The following is a 16,591-nucleotide window of genomic DNA, read 5'->3' on the forward strand; positions in this document are numbered from 1 at the left end:
AAATACTTGTATTCTCAGGTAACAGATAAGTGAAGAAAGGACTGTACTCTATGATTGATTTGCGGTTGATTAAGTAACAATGAACAATTTATTTTGGGGATGTAATATTTTGAGACAATGTAATGGATGTAAACGTTACCAGTTGTATTATTCCAATGTTTGGTGATGTATGATGTTATGTTTCATGTATATTCATTGTAATGGTATTCAATTGAGTCACAACAGCCCCCGGACGTTTCCGCCGTCTGGTTCGGGGGTGTGACAGAAATTTTAATGATTGTTTTGTCAAGGTGTACAACATCAGTTAATGTTTTTCTGTCATTTGAATCCCTAACTTCATGGTTCTTTTTTATTGGTATAAGGTGAACGCATAAGGGCTCCAAGACGATCACTCACTGCCAAAAAGAGATGTTCTTAATTCTTAGATTGTTTACCATTTCTAGATTTGTGAGTCTTTCTTTAGGTATGTTTCTTGAAGGAGTGTATGTATCAATTCTTCAAAGTAACTTATTTTTTATGTCTCCTAATATTCCAAACTGGATTTATGGTTTAATTTATTAAAAATATCATTTCCATGAATTGTTTTAGGGTAGGACATGGTATTTTTGCTTATTTATCAATTAATAGTTAATTGATTCAAGTAAATCTTGAATTTTTTTCACAATAAATTTCAAAATTTATGGTATGCTTCATGTTCATTGAATGTATATTCAAAATTTCTAATTTTGGTTGAATTGTGTTTCTTAATTCTATATAGAATTATATTTAATAATTTATGATATTAAAAAATGGACAAAATTGTGACAAGACCAATTGTCCATGCAAAACCGATTATTTAACTTTAGAGGTATCAAACGATATAAATCCTACAAAATATAAACCATTTTGCAAATTATTTCAAGAGCTGCTAAATGTAATTAAAGATATAATGAAGTAAAACACCAAGTATTTTGAACACACCTAATATGTATTTTGAAATTTTCTTAGCCATTCACCATTATTACATTTGTACGTACCACCTTTTGCTTGTAAATTTTTCATCTAAGCCATAAAAATTCAGTGTCTATTATAGGTATATCTTAATATTTTTTTTATGCAATACATGTTTTTTAGAAGATGACATGTTTTCGAAATGAAACTAATCTCTATAAGAAAACTATTTGCCAACTATGGAAAGGAAACTAATTTCCTAAATAAAGTATATGCATGGTTATCGATTTCAACTAAGCTACAATACCGGTTTTGGGTTTTTTACTTGTTCCGTGTAAAAATCGGTCTTGGACCGAAAGTTTAAAAAAATAATCTGTGTATTTTTTAAAAATATCATAAATCATTTGTTTGAAGTCGGATCGAAACGATATTTTTCTCAACATGTAGTTTAAGTGTTTATACTTCATTTTAGACTATAATTTCATATTTTCTCGTTATATATTCATTTAATGACAGTGCACGAAGTCACGATTTTTTTTTTTCTTTTTTATCTTGAGTTAAAGAACATGTATTAGTTTCTAAGTTACAAGTTACCATATTCCAGAGCAAATTATATTTCATTGTTAGTGGTTTACATTTTCATTACCTTCGTATTCAAGTTAGGTGTCCAATCATACATGTTTCTGAACTAAAATAATTACCAGTAGAAACTATTCGCATATGTCGGTTGGTGCGGGTAAACGGTTAGTGTGTGTATATATATATATATATATATATATATATATATATATATATATATATATATATATATATATATATATATATATATAAATTAACTAATGGATCTCACAACTAATAACATATAAAATAAAGTTAATTGTTTTAATTCAATACAGAAAAAATATATTTATCAAGAAGGCATGTGAGAGAATGACTGGCTATCAAAAACAAATTAGTGAGACTTACTTAAGCCGATAAACAGAAATCCGAAAAAAAAAAAAAAAAACAAAATCCTAGTCATTGGAAAATTTAAGCAATAAATAACTTCCATTAATTAAACAACAAATCTTTGAATCCGTTCTTGGAACATCATAACAATAAATAACTCCATATGACTGGAGTGTTGGACCAAGAGTTCTGTGGACCAAAACTGGGCCCAAATAAAAGCTATACCTATTAGAGTTGAAACAAAACTAACATGTCATCTTATAAAAAATTACCGTCTAGGAAAGAGTATATAAAAGGTCCATTATCTATGCCTCTATGGAGCCTTTGCTAAGAAGTGATATAGGTTTTTATTTGCACATTATATGAGATTTATGTATTAGATAAGTTTATTTAAAAAAAAAAAGCTAAATATAAAATTATAAACATTCGAGAAGTTTGAATTTATAAGAAAAGTAAGAAAATATTGAATTATAAAAATTAAAATGTTTTTTTTTTATTTTAAATTTAATCAAATAATTTAGATAAATATATAAAGAAAATTAATGAATCTTTAATTTAGTAATTTTGAAATTAGAAGGAAAGTTAATTAATTAAATTGATATACATTTATTATTGTATTTAAATATTATTTGGAATTTAATAAAATAAAAAAACATTAAAATGACATGTGGCATAAAAATTAATTTAAAATAACTATAAAAACTACATGTAGCAAATTAAATGAGAACGTGACATTTGACAAAAAGATATTTATTTATTAGAGATGATTTTCTATACGCTTATTTCCTTAAGATCTGATTAATGGATGCTAATTAGCTATGAAAATTTTTAAATGTTTTAAGTTCATTTATACTATAAAAATTGAGATGGGTTTGTTTAAATTTGTTGACATAGATTCAAAAAGATACATCCGGTAATCAGGAACATGACACACATAACATGAATTCTATATAAATTCGTCGAATTTCAACTCCTTTTGATTCAGTTACGAAAAACCCTAATTCTTCTCTCCTTAGAACTGAATGGAGTCATATTCTAATACCCCATAGAGCAATCCATGAACCCAAAGATCAAGATCTTGATTACATCAACATAGCTCACAATCATCTTCTTCGCTCTGATAGGGCTAAGCTAGATAAGCTATTAACCAAACCAAATTCATTTAGAATGAAACATATTCTCTTAAAGCTTCAAAACTATTACACCATTTCCCTCAAATTCTTCAAATGGATTGAACTTCACAACCCAAATTTACTCACCCTCAAAACAAATTCCATCATCCTCCACATCCTCACCACGAATCGTAATTTTTTGTCAGCTGAATCCATTTTAATGAAGACCATATGTTCTTGTGATGTAAACCTCCATTCTAAGCTATTTGATTCTCTTCTTCACTCTTTATCGAATTTGTGATTCCACTCATCGTGTTTTCGATGCACTTTTTAAAATGTATGCCCAAGTGAAACAGTTTAGGAATGCAACATATACGTTTTTAAAATGAAGGAATACGGATTTCTTCCTACAATTGAATCATGTAACATGTATATGAGTTCATTGCTTAGTTTTAATTGAGCAGACATCGTGTTATCATTTTACAACCAAATAAAAAGATCTAAGATCAGAAACAACGTGTTCAATCTCAATATTGTGATTAATGCTTATGTTCAATTAGGGAAGCTAGAGACTACACATCATTGGGCTAAACCCTTTTGTGTCCTCCTACAATATATTGATAACTGCATACATCAACCAAGCGCTTCTAAGGCTCAAGAGAGTGGTGTGTTTTCTATCGTACTCCTTGCCACATAGGTAGGGGAACGCCCCCCCCCCCCCCCCCCCCCCCCCTCCTTGTGGTTTCGAGTACGATTAGGCTGCACCTCACCCTTTTTTGGCCATAGATTTTGATTGGCTGATGGAGAGGATGACCGTTGAACGGTCAAATATGTTAAAATTATATATATATATATATATATATATATATATATATATATATATATATATATATATATACACACACACACACTAGCCATTTACCCGCGCCAAGCGACGGGTGCGAATTGTTTTATCAGAAATTAGTTCCTAGAGACGATTAGTTTTTTTGCGTAAATAGTTTACAGCATCTAAACAATTATCAATAAGAGCCGTGCTAGCAGAAAAGAAATTAGTAAGATTTAAAAATGAAAAGTTAGGATTCTTTATAAATATACATGAACACAAGATTGATTGTGTATTATTACTCGTGCGACACTTCTTTATAAACCACATTTGATGTTTAGACTTCTTTGTCGTTGAATTGTTCATCAAGGATCACTAATAATTTTGTAGTGACATGTGATAACCTCTATATAATGTCACATAAAATTGGCTATGCGAGAAAACCTATTCTGGAAGATAAATACCTAGATATAGAATTATTTGTCCCCGAGCTTTATTGATGGTCATCGCAAAATATAATCGAATTCAATTTTTTTTCTCTTTAGTTCGAATGGAAACATGACATATTCATGAGATGGACATAGAGGAATCTTTGGCAAAAATATCTTTTTTCCTACATGTTGACCAATAGTTATTTTGATATCAATGACATTATGTTGAAAACTTTTATATATCAATCACACAAATTATTTGATTGGTCGAGATTCTGTGACAGTATTTATCGAATATCCAACACTCACATAACTGTTTGCAAATTTGAAGGGAAACTTGTTAAAGTAATTAATTAAAAAAAGAAGCTAAACGTGTACTTTTGACTACCTAAGATAAAATATGTGTAAAACTCGTTTTTTTTTTTTTTTTTTTTTTATAATTATTTTTTTATTATTAATTTTTTTTCATAAAGTACATATTTTTGAAAACTAGTTTGAACTACAAATAATATCAATACAAAATACTTTTATTAAGTTATCATGTTCATATTTTAAATAGTTATAGTATATTTTAATTCTACATTAACATTTTGGATTTGTTTGTGTTATTAATTTGTTATGTTACTTATCAAAACAAAAAAAGAAACTTGATTAACAATTACATAGTTTTACAAGTACCACACCGTATACATTACTCCACTTTTCAGACCACACATTATTTTGAAATATCTTTTCCTATGAATTTGATAGGTTTTTCATAATACATTTTTCTCGTTTTTCTTTCTTTCCCTCTCATTGTCTTGTAATATAATCATCAAAATTTAGTAATCATGCGAAGAACCTCTTGATCTTGACTACGGGGACAAAATGGTCGATTGCAGGAGCAAGGGAAAAAGTTACGATCAATTGTCCCCAAAACAAGATTCGACCATTGTAGAAGATGCAAATTTAATTAGAATAACTAATTTTACCAAACAACTTACCAGATGAAAATATGATCAAATTACTTGGTTGAATACTAAAACTAAAAAGGGTATATTCTTTATCGGCTTATTTGGTTAAATAATTGATGGAAATAACAACAATAATAAAAAAATTTGGACGATCAAAAAGTAGAACCTAAAGATTAATTACCAAATAACCATCTTCAAAAAAATTCAATTGGATATATGACTACCTAAAAATTTAAATAAATTTATCATAACCGAAAGAGTAAATTACACGAATGGTCCCTATGGTTTAGGGTAATTTGCACGTTTGGTCTCTAACTTACTTTTTTTAACTCGGAAGATCCTTACTGTTTGTTTTTGTTACGTGTTTGGTTCCTTCTATTTGTTTTTGTTATGCGCTTGGTCACTGTCTTACCTAAAAATACTATTATTTGATTAGGGAAAAATAATGGGATAGGTAGAGTAAGGTGAGTGGAGTGGGGTTGGGAGTGTGTTTATTTAAATAAATTAAAAAATCAAGGGAAAAATAGTCTTTTTAGGTAAGACAGGGACCAAGCGTGTAACAAAAACAAACAGTAGAGACCTTTCGAGTTAAAAAAATAAGTTAGGGACCAAGCATGCAAATTACCCTAAACCATAGGGACCATTCGTGTAATTTAATCTAACCGAAACTTATAAAATTGGAATTATAGAACATGAATTTGCTACCTCTAGTAGATATAAGGATGCCTACCAATTTGTTCCATTCTACCACCTAAAATAAACATATTAAAATCACAAAATGGAATAGATGTTCCAAGATCTGTTAACTCTTGGTCTTCAAAGTCATTTTAACAGATGTTCCAAGATCTGTTAACTCTTGGTCTTCAAAGTCATTTTAACTCCGGATAATTTTCTTCACTTTTCTCCTATTCCATGGGTGATACGTGTAACCTGCAACTGGATAATATCACTTTCCATTAATACTAATACTTAATGTTATATTTGGTTGTACGGATGTAATACACATGACTAAACTAAGCTTAGCAACAATTGTTTCTATTCTCTTGTCTAATAGTATCACATTATATTTTTAGTACATAAATTATTTAACAATCTATACGCATTTAAACTCAAATCGCCATATAATAGAAAAAGTATATGTAAGAATTGCTCTTATAGATCAAATGAACCTTAGAAATTTTGTTGTTCATTACACACGTTGATATTAAAACAAATGTAGAATGCCTTACTAATAAATTAATGAGATTACATTGTTATTCCTTACATATAAAGATATTATAAATTATATTTAAAGATCCATGGTGTGCTTATCCATCAATATAACAACAAACAAGAAAGTTTTAAACCCACCAATCAATTTGATACTGATTTGATTGATTTTTGGTACAAAGGTTTGGAAATTGTGCTAGTGAGAGATTAGAAAACTTGAAGGGTAGCATGAGAAATACAAACCTGAACCTCTCATCCATGACCAAGTTCTATGTACCAACTTAACCCTTTTAATTGTCATATTTTGATGGGTCAAGTGAGTGAACAATAAAAAACAAGAATAATTAAGCAACCATAGTAACAAAAAGTATCAACATGCCCATGTATTTGGAAAGATAAACAAATTCACTGGAAGTATATAGATATAATGGTCATTAAATCATACCCAAAAAGATGAATGTAGGTAACCAGGGCAAGCTGATTAATATCATAACTCAAAAAAGTTTAACTTGTTTAACATCTACAAATTCCATTCCAAAGCGAGTCTGCTTTTTTGACGCATTGTTAGCAACAATTGAAACCTGAAAGAATAGAACAATGAATATTAAAACGCAAATTGAAGTTTGAAAACCAAGAGGGAAACAAATCAAATAAATATTTAAACCTATTCAACATCAATTTTTTGTGAAGATTGATGGAAAATATGTATCCTTGGTAGTCATAATGTTGAAAACAACTTCTAGTCTCCAGTTTCTCCATCGATCTATCCATGCTTCCATTGCATATATTCTCCATGAGAGGATCAGCGAGATTTGGGGCTTGATTATGGAACAGAATCTGTAATCGTTACTCACATATGGGATATCAAGTTCAAGGGGCGGGATAATCTATGATATCCTTATCTATGAAATTCACTTGATTTATGGAATGTAGGGTTTTAAAATTAATTACCCTTCCATAAATTGGTAACGGATATCGATATTTTTACCAGTAAAGATGTTGATATTTTTGCTAAGGATTTTTATTAAGGATGGTTAATGTATGCATTAGAGGTTTATACAGAAGGCTCTAATTTTAATACCTCTTAAAATTCAAGATTAGTTAAATATGTTTAATAATATATATATATATATATATATATATATATATATATATATATTCCTTTCTTTCCTATAAATTATACCATATACTTCATTATTTTTCAAACCAAAACCAAAATTTTACATTTCTCTATTGCTTTCTCTCTCAAAATTAATAGAATATCTCATCTTCTTCATCTTCTGAAGAATTTCAAGTTATTTTTGATGTTGCTAGTGCTTGTGCTCAAATGGCGGAACAAACATATGATGCTTTATGCAGTAACGTAGCTGAAAGTTCTCAACGGAGAACACAAAGATATATTTGCAGAATCATGAAGAAGTTAACCAACATTTGGTACAAGACTACTTTCAAGAGAATGCCACTTATGAAGGTTACTATTTTCGTACTCGCTTCAGAATGTTCAAACATTTATACGAACGTATAGTTAAAGATGTAACAAGGAAGTGCAACTTTTTTCAACAACGTTCTGATGCTAGAGGTACACCCAATTTCACTCTCTTACAAAAATGCACGACCTCACTTCGTCAGTTAGCATATAGCATTACACCTGATGCATTGGACGAGAGTTTTAGGGTGTCAGATAGGACTGCACGAGATAGTCTCCACTATTTCTGCAAAATTTTGATTCATTTTTATGGTGCAAAATATTTACGTAAGCCTACACGTAATGAAATCTTACAATTGCAAGCTCATCATGCAAGCGTGCATGGGTTTCCTAGAATGATAGGAAGTTTAGATTGTCTCCATTGGTTATGGGAAATTTCCAAACCTCACACTATGGTCAATTTACCCGAGGTGATCATGGTCACTCTACGATCATACTTGAAGTTGTTGCATCACAAGATCTGTGGATTTGGCATGCTTTTTTTTGGTTCTCCTGGTTCGATTAACGACATCAACGTTCTTAATCTTTCACCTATATTTAACAACATATACGATGGATTTGCACTAGATTCTTCTTTTGAAGTGCATGGAATGCCATATAAGTATGATTATTATCTTGTTGATGGGATTTATCCTAAGTATGTTGTGTTTGTTAAATCATTTACGTGTCCACATGATTCTAGACGAAAAAAATCAAGAGAGCTCAAGAAAGAGCTAGGAAGGATGCCGAGCATACTTTTGGAGCTCTTAAGAAATGTTGGTTCATATTGAAAAAACCAGCAATTTATTTCGGCGAGTGAAAACTTCAAGAAATCATGTATACATGACTCATATTGCATAACATGATTATTGAAGACGAAGGTAGAGCGATAGGTGCGTTTGATGAGGAAGAAACCATACCCAAGACACAACCAATAAAAATTGGTGGCGAAGAGTATATGAACAGGAGTGCATAGATATGCTGTATTGAAACATTTCACAATCATTACACAGGTTTGGTGGAACACATTTACAGTCTTTAACACATTAACCTTACTTTGGAATCAGCGGATGATTCGGAAGACGAGTTCTCAGAGAATGATTTTATGTAGTATGGTTTGGTTATTTTAATTGTGTTTTTTTAAGTTATTTTAATCATTTGATGTGTGGTTTTTAAGTTTGTAGGATTTTTTTAATGTCATGTGTGGTTTTTTTTGGTATGCAAATTAATGTTTTTATTTTTTTTTATTATTTTTATTTTAAAGTAATGAAAAATTATATATTTTTTATTAAAAAATAAATTCTATTACATTAAATTATTTAAAAAAATAAAAAAAATAAGAAAAGTGTGACACCACTCCCTGGGTGTGGCAAGACACCACACTTGTGTGGTAAAAAGTGATGTGGCGCATGTATGGCAGTGAAGAGAGTGCGGTTTTAGTGGCATCACTCCCTCTAGCCTAACAATCGGAATAACTTGAAACTTACAATGGAGAAGAATGGAATCAACCCAAAATTTTCACTTACAACACAATAATCCATGGATTTTGTAAAGATGAGAAACTACTACAATATGCTTTTAAGATTTTCCATGAAATGAAAAGGATAAATGTGGCTCCTAATACTATAACTTACAACACATTAATCACTACATGTTTTCAATCAAGTAAAATCGAAAAGGGTAATAAGATTTTTGAAGAGTTGATAAGAAATCGGGCCAAACCTGATATTTTGACTTATAACGCATTGTTGTTGGGACTTTGTAACGAATGAAAAACCAAGAAAACTGCTTATTTGGTTAAAGAACTTGATAAAAAGAAATTAGTACCAAATTCTTCTACTTTTGTGCCCTAATTAAAGCCCAATGTGTTCGAAAGAATCCATATCGTGGTCTTCAAATTTATAAAAGCATGGTGAAAAGTAATTGTCGTCCAAATGAAGATACCCTGAAGAAGTTGATTTTATAATGATGGTATGTTTAGTGTTTTTAGATAGATATTAGAGAGGCCTATTATGATGGTGTGTTTAGTGTTTTTAGAGAGATGTTAGAGAGGCCTATTAGGCCTGATTCAGTTGTTTTGAGTAGGTTGTGTAAAGGGTTTTTAAAAGTTTGGAAAGATAGATTGGTTATGGATGTGTTAAGAGAAATTGATGATGAATGTTTTAGTCATGAATGTTATGAGAAGGTTAAAAACGTTATTTGTGACTCTGATAAAGAATGAGTGTAAGGAACTTGAAGAAAATGTATAAGTTGATTTATTTAAATCTCTAGAAAAGACTCATTATTTTATAAAAATTAACGATTAAGTCTTATATTTTTTTAATAGTAAATCCCCAAGAAACGAAAAAATTTCTTCCGTTTAGACTCTTTTGACTAGTTCAACAAGTTATGGCATCAAATCATTATTTTTTCTAAAATAATGGTAAATAATGTGTATGTAACAACGTAAATTTTCAAAACAAATTTTCATTTTTTTTAAACATACATTTACTCATAAAATAATGTCAAAACATAATGTATCAAATGTTATCATCACAAAACATATCCCAGAATCTCAAAACATAAACTTCACGAGTGTGTATGAATCATGCCGGCACCTTCCCACGATCATCACTAGTACCTGAAACACATAACACCACAACTGTAAGAATAAATGTTTAGTGAGTTCCTCAAAATACCACATACAACACATACGCTTTTCCAGGCCATAACTCTGTGAGATCTTCGAATCCAGGTGTCTCAGGGGACTTCCGTCCCGAATTCCGGAAGACCTTCCAGTCCTACCCGTATTGACCTTCCGGTCCGTAACCTCCTGACTTTCCGGTCCATGTTATCTTGACCTTTCGGTCCTTATCATACATAACATACATAACACATACATATCACATAACAGCATATATCACATACATCTGATAGCATACAAGACCTTCCAGTCACACATAGGTACCCTTCCAGGTACAGTATAGTGAGAAGACTCACCTTGAACATCTCGAATAATCTCGCACACGTAGCATTGATGTAGCCTCCGCCTAAACACATAAACTATTATCTCAAATCAATAATGGATCTCCAGGATAGACTAGTCTCTTTCATGTCCTCTATGAAGGATAAAAGACCATTTTACCCTTCAAATGGTCCACAAGTCCAATTGTTAACCAAACCCTAAAAGTCAAGAAAAGTTAACGGTCAACTTTGACCAGACTCGCTGAGTGCACTCACATGACTCGGCGAGTCCATGCATGTCCTCTTCGCCCCTGGTCCTCACTCGACTCACTAAGTCAACTCTACACTCAACGGGTTATCACAGGTCGCGAATCGCGGGGCAACCCGACTCGAGTCGTCGAGTCCACTTATGAACTCGGCTAGTTGCTTCCATAATCACACTCAAGTGACCTTCTGAGGTCGGATCCGCTTAGATTTGACTTCCCCATGACCAAAAACCACGTAAAGGTCGAAACTTGACTCACATGCAATGCACCTAAAGCTTCTTTTGGTGAAATAACCACTAAAATGGCTACCTAGGTGCACAACTCAAAAGGGATGGCATAAAGCATCGCTATAGGGACTCTCTGGACCTCTTGAGGTCCAGAGCTAAGAATCATTTCACCTTGGGACCTCATCCACTCCAAATTCAAGCCAAAATAATGCATATAGAAATCCTGGATTCAACTAAACATCATAATCAAGAGATTAAGCACAGATTGATACCTCCAACAGCTTCCTCTGATCAAATGGAAGTAGATCCAAGCTCCCCAACTCGCCTAACTTGTCCTTTCACCTTTCTTCTTGCTAAAGCACACAAGAAATGGTGGATTACCTTTCATCTCGCACCACAAACGATCTCTCTGCTCTATAGGGTTTCTCAGGGGTGTAGTGGCCACAAATGAAGGCCATAAAGGCCTTTAAATGGGGCTCAGGACCTGAGATTTAGGGTTTCACTTTACAGTGCCGACTCGCCGACTCCACGCATCGACTCGTCGAGTCCGGTCATTAATCCAGATAAGAATTCACGATCATACTCGGCGAGTCTGAGCGTCTACTTGCCAAGTCCATTCATTCAACTAAAAATAGATAATTAAAATAAGATACCTGGGAATCCGGATGTTACAGTGTAAATGTGTTTTTGTGTGTTTTTTTACAAAATTATATATATATATATATATATATATATATATATATATATATATTACATATTTTTGTATTTTTAATTTTTTATGTATTTTAAACGTATAAACATTGTTTTTACATATTATATAATATATTAATTATAAAGCCCCATTAGAAACAATGAGCTGTTCCTATTAGACCAAAAAATTTTAATTTCCCAATTTTTTAATTTTTCTGCCTATTGTAGAACACTGTTCTACATCTCCTTTGCTTCATGTGTCTATTCCACCGCCAATCTAAACCAATAAAGATTGGATTGATGTCCATCAATTGGTGTACTCTCCCAACAAAAGCTTCTACCAAAGGTGCACAAAGGACCAATTTTTCTCAATGTCTGCTGCACCTTCTCCACTGCTCGCTTTCTTCGCTGGGTTTTCTTAACCCTACACACTTATGGGTCTACATATCTTTTCTATGGTTTTATCCTTTCACATACTCATAGAAATATTTGTGCGTCTACATCTTCATGGTCTTCAAGTCTTCGTCTGATTGAAGCGGTTTGGCCAATTTCAATTACAGACGTGGTCAGTACCTATGTAAGCTGTATTTTTCATTCTTGGAAGTAATTATCGGTTTCACTTTTTGGTTAATTGTTATTTTTGGTGTTCAAATAATGGTATTGACTCGAAGTTAACATGCGACGTGTTGGTGGGTGTTGACCTAATGGTAAACGATTACCTTAACAATTTTAGGGCTTATCTTTGACTCTTCTAATCCTATCTTGAGCACACAAAATATAGTAATTATATAATTATTATAGAAGCATATTATTTTAATCTTACCTTCCTATCTCTACAATTTTCCGAATTCCTACACTTGAAATCATGCATGCACGGATTCATGAAAACACAGATGGCAGATTAAGATGAAGTAACCTCTGTTTCATGAAGAACTACTTCAGTGTCACTATCGATGCTTATATGGAGGTATTTTATCAAGATTTGATCTGTTGTGAAGTTCGATTTGTTTCGTGATCATATAGTGTTTGACAATATGTTTCTTTGGTTTTGTAGATGACATTTAAACTTGCTATTGCTTCAAGTATCTCATTCTAATGATAATGAGACCAAATAACTGCAAATTTCAGCTTAGTGCTTGATTAATGTATAGAAGGAAGAAAGAATTAGTTGCACCAATGTTATTCATTTGCCCAAATTAAGAAGGAAGAAAGCATATGACTCATGATATTTAATTTAAATATTGGATTTATTAGAGCAACATCAATCAGATATTTTTTATTTCCCTTTTTGTTAGCTGGTCTAACCGGACCAAAACAATTACCTAATGAACTTTTATCTGACCTTGCAGTTTCTATAGCAACGAAACTCCAATGGTTTTAGGTTTATCTCAAATACAAAATCAAAAAACTAAAACTTTCTTTTCTTTTTGTTTATTTTTGTTATGTTTGATTGTTTGATGATTCTTTTTCATTTCAACAACTTGGGAAATACTTTAAGCAATCAACCAAAGCATCGAAGAAATAGGTTGCAAAAGAAGCAAGATTCTATGGAGCACTAATAACGTCAATTCCAGCTCTCTTTCATTTTCTTTATTACAGAACCCTAAAATTGTACTTGATAATAGATTGCATTAGAATTGGAAAGTTAAGAGACATAGAATGGCTGCTTTTGCTGCTGGAAATGAAGGTTTCTACATTGATCTATTTGACAATACATTATATGATCCGACTGCTATTTTTTGCCCTTCTTAAATGTCAACTTTGTATCATTGGTATGTACATAAATCACGACCATGGTCATTTCAACCTACACACAATCCAAAAAGATTTATAGTAGTTAAAAGCCTCACAGACATAGATAAAACCATAAAACAATTAAATATAACACTAATATAATTGATTTAATTGCTAATGCCAATAAGATCTAATCTTGAATATATCCTCAATTCCCTCTTTTGAGTTTAAAAGTTTCATCATCTCCATCTATGGTTGAAGCTTCCATTTTGATCGAATGACTATTAAAAGATATTACAAAATCTGTATAATAACTGTCATGATACACTATGTAATCAAGGTAGAACACCACTTCTCCTATATCTTCACTGTCCATTTGCCACCCAGCTATGCAGTGATTTGAAGATGTTCCTGAAACAACACCATCATATTCTATAATATCATAAGAGGATGAAGATCCCTAAAAAAAGCATCCATTTTCATTTGGATCCATTTCAGTTGCATCATCATTCTTTTGTGAGCACTTCAAATGAGAATCAGACCTTGAAGATGGTCATCAGAATATATAAATTTAGGTAGATTGGGCAATAGATCTGGGATGACTGAAGTTAATTTTCTTTTGCTAGGTGAAGCTAATGTGGTTGCCACATTGCCCTATGATTCAGATAAATCAACTTTGAGTTCTGAAGTCGATTGAGGGGGAGTTTGTTCAGCAAATGTAAAAGCATCATTTGAATCAATTTGTTTCTACTAAGCTTTCTTTTATGTCATTTGGGTTTTCTTTCTTGGTTCGATGCTTAAAAAGATTTGGAAATTAGAGTGAGTCGGTCAACCGTAGTCATTTTCAACCAAAAGTTGAATCGGATGCTGATATGATTAGCATGGTAACATATATATTTTCAAATGTAGTATTCATGATTTTACGAAAGATTTACAGTTACTAGTTTTCAACTTGAATTGTTGGAAACATATTTACGACTTTAGCATCAAAAGTGAAAAATCACCTTTTTCTTTTGAAACTTAGTTGTTTTGATCTTGGATTTTCAGGTATGTTTTTATGTGTATTCATTTCCAATAGATATGCACGTCTTCAATTATTTCATGAGTACATGCTATTTTCTTTTCTTAGTGTATTACTTGTTGTATACTCTTTATAAGAATTAAACGCAGAAAATAGGAAATGACTTTCATTTACCTTTTGTTATAGCATATATTTTCATTTTTATACATTGAAGAGTTGTGGTTCCTTTTTTTCATAATACATTGTACTTTTTAATACCTGGCCTAAGAAATGAAAGTATGTTGCCTTTTCATTCTTTTATCCCAAAACGATATGTTGTATTTTACTCTTTAAAATTTGACAAATGGTTATTGCTTGGTAACAATTGGAAGGTTTGCAAAAATTTACAGGTTTATTATTATGATTGGTTAAAAGATGTTAATGTCCTTCCCGGGGTTCTTCCCTAGTTTATATGAATTTTTAAGTATTTTTATATATTTTTATAAAATTTTATGTATTTTGGTATATTTTTAACGTATTTACGTATTATTTAAAGTTTTTTATATTTTTTTTACATATTTATAAATATTTGAAATGTATAATCATATTAGTTTTATGTATTTATATGTATATTTAAGTAATTTTAAGAAGAGATTTTTGATTTTCACATCAAGTCCCCAAGTTTGTCTTGACTAGGAAAGAGGGGCAAAATTGTCCAAAATGTTGCCTTAAGCTGGATCCGGTTGCTACACCTTCTGACCTTATGCAACACACCATTAAGAATGATGGTGCGAAGGGAAAGATTAGAAATGGTGAAGAGAAGAAGATATAGCTACAATAGAGAAGCTAAGAGTTTTTATTTTTATTTTTTTTTATTTTTTAATTAGTAGTAGTAGTTTAATTTTGTATGAAGAATAATGATAATTACTAATATTTTATTCATGATGACATGAGACCATAATAGAATATAATACAACATAATATGATGACATGAGTTGACCATCTGTTACGTCTTTTTATGCAAAAATTATTATATTTATGGTATAGAACATAATAGAATATAATATTTTGACAAAAATTGTATGTATGATGATTTATTCCTAAATTAGGAGTAACTTAATTGTGTTCCAAAACTATTTACTTTATAATTCTCCAATGGGTTTACTTTTTTATAAATAAGATGAACATCAATTACAGTGTTAAAAAGACGAGTCTTGATCTTTTGTTAAATTATCTGATCGATTTTGTCTCCACTATGATATTAAACACCATTAAGGTGGCATCAAATTCATCTAACACATGAATCGAAAAAGATGTTATGATGAATCGATATATAATATAACTTGCTTTCTACTTTATGTATTATGAAATTCATTTACCGGGGTTCTTATTTCACTTATGATCATCTAATTTTTGGAAACCAAATGGAAAGCGTTTTGCTATGTTAATCAACCAATATGATTTCTCTTTTAATATATTATTTATATAATATATTAATAAACCATAACGACCTCTTTCTCCATTATACATCCAGTCAAGTTGCTTCGGTGAAGGCAAACCAATAGGACCATGCTACAACTGGGTCAAGTACATACCAAATATAGTTATGGGCTTATGCACCTAATCCAACAATGACATCATCTGCTTGTGAATGTTTCCCCATTTTCTTCACATAAGTCAGCACATATACCAATTAGCAAACCATTGCATACTCAATTACTAAAAATCTCATATCAATTAATGGGTCGGCCTTGGTGCCTTCAACCCATGAGTATAGTGAGAAGACTCACCTAAATCCACTGAACAATAGCTGCTCGACTACCAGTCCAAAATCTCACACCGAACAATTATAAAAATAAC

At 31.3% G+C, this 16,591-nt stretch overlaps 1 pseudogene; it reads left to right on the forward strand.

The window, feature by feature from the left end:
- The first annotated feature begins 2,744 nt into the window (after window positions 1-2,744).
- On the forward strand, window positions 2,745-14,453 carry LOC145035924 (uncharacterized; annotated as a pseudogene).
- Window positions 14,454-16,591: the final 2,138 nt, after the last annotated feature.

This window comes from Lactuca saligna, chromosome 3 (assembly GCF_052625555.1).
Source record: "Lactuca saligna cultivar CGN05327 chromosome 3, ASM5262555v1, whole genome shotgun sequence".
In the NCBI taxonomy this organism is placed as follows: domain Eukaryota; kingdom Viridiplantae; phylum Streptophyta; class Magnoliopsida; order Asterales; family Asteraceae; genus Lactuca; species Lactuca saligna.